General features: G+C 36.9%; 1 non-coding gene across 1 annotated transcript; it reads right to left on the reverse strand.

Annotated features, from left to right (window-relative positions):
* Window positions 1-1,143: 1,143 nt before the first annotated feature.
* On the reverse strand, window positions 1,144-1,251 carry LOC130963792 (small nucleolar RNA R71). The gene has a single exon (XR_009079910.1). It is a non-coding gene; the product is annotated as a small nucleolar RNA R71 (small nucleolar RNA).
* Window positions 1,252-1,815: the final 564 nt, after the last annotated feature.

The raw sequence follows: 1,815 nt of genomic DNA on the forward strand, positions 1-1,815 counted from the left end.
AATCAAATCTTTTTCAAATCATATCTTTTCAATCAAATGTTTTCAAAATCAATTTCTTTCCTTTTTCAAAGATACTTACTAACAATTAATGATTTGATTGAACATTTTTTGCCTTTTCTGTTAAGGAAGGTTTTATGTTTGATTCATATCTTTTCTTGTTAGGTAAGTCACTAATTTTCAAAATCAAATCTTTTAAAATTGTTTTCAAATCATATCTTCTCAATCACATCTTTTTAAAACCATAACTTTTCAATCAAATCTTTTTAATCACATCTTTTTTCAAAATAGTTTTCAATCAAATCCTTCTAATTTCTAATTTCAAAATCTTTTTCAAAAATCACTTGATTTCTTTTCCATTTTCAATTTTCGAAAATTATCAACATCTTTTTAATTGAATTTTTGAAAATTCTCTTCCCTCCTTCCCACATCCTTCTATTTATGGAGTACTACTCCTTCTTAATGCACAATTCGAACTCTATCTAATCAAGTTCGAATTCTTCTACCTTCTCTTCTTCTATTTTTCTTTTCCTCTGACACTTCAAGGAATCTCTATACTGTAACATAGAGGATTCCACATTTTCTTGTTCTCTTCTCTTTCATATGAGCAGGAGCAGAGACAAAGGCATTCTTGTTGAAGCTGATCCTGAACCTGAAAGGACCTTGAAGAGAAAGCTAAGAGAAGCCAAAGCACAACTCTCTTTAGAGGACCTGACCGAATTCTTCAAGGAAGAAGAACACATGGCAGCCGAAAACAACAACAATGCCAACAATGCAAGGAAGGTGCTGGGTGACTTTACTGCACCTACTCCCGACTTCTATGGGAGAAGCATCTCTATCCCTGCCATTGGAGCAAACAACTTTGAGCTTAAACCTCAATTAGTTTCTCTAATGCAACAGAATTGCAAGTTCCATGGACTTCCAATGGAAGATCCTCATCAGTTCTTAGTTGAATTCTTGCAAATCTGTGACACAGTCAAGACTAATGGGGTAGACCCTGAGGTCTATAGACTGATGCTATTCCCTTTTGCTGTAAGAGACAGAGCTAGAATATGGTTGGACTCTCAACCTAAAGAAAGCCTGGACTCTTGGGAAAAGCTAGTCAATGCCTTCTTGGCAAAGTTCTTTCCACCACAAAGATGGAGTAAGCTTAGAGTGGAAGTCCAAACCTTCAGACAGAAGGATGGAGAATCCCTCTATGAAGCTTGGGAAAGATACAAACAATTAATCAGAAAGTGTCCTTCTGACATGCTTTCTGAATGGAGCATCATAGGTATTTTCTATGATGGTCTCTCTGAACTATCCAAGATGTCTTTGGATAGCTCTGCTGGAGGATCTCTTCATCTGAAGAAGACGCCTACAGAGGCTCAAGAGCTAATTGAAATGGTTGCAAATAACCAATTCATGTACACTTCTGAAAGAAATCCTGTGAACAATGGGGCTAGTCAGAAGAAAGGAGTTCTTGAGATTGACACTCTGAATGCCATATTGGCTCAGAACAAAATATTGACTCAACAAGTCAATTTGATTTCTCAAAGTCTGTCTGGAATGCAAAATGCACCTGGCAGTACTAAGGATGCTTCATCTGAGGAAGAAGCTTATGATCCTGAGAACCCTTCAATGGAAGAGGTGAATTACCTAGGAGAACCCTATGGAAACACCTATAATTCTTCATGGAGAAATCACCCAAATTTCTCATGGAAGAATCAAGAGAGACCTCAACAAGGTTTCAATAACAATAATGGTGGAAGAAACAGGCTTGGCAGTAACAAGCCTTTTCCATCATCTTCTCAGCAACAGACAGAGAGTTCTAAGCAG

Source organism: Arachis stenosperma, chromosome 2 (assembly GCF_014773155.1).
Source record: "Arachis stenosperma cultivar V10309 chromosome 2, arast.V10309.gnm1.PFL2, whole genome shotgun sequence".
Classification (NCBI taxonomy): domain Eukaryota; kingdom Viridiplantae; phylum Streptophyta; class Magnoliopsida; order Fabales; family Fabaceae; genus Arachis; species Arachis stenosperma.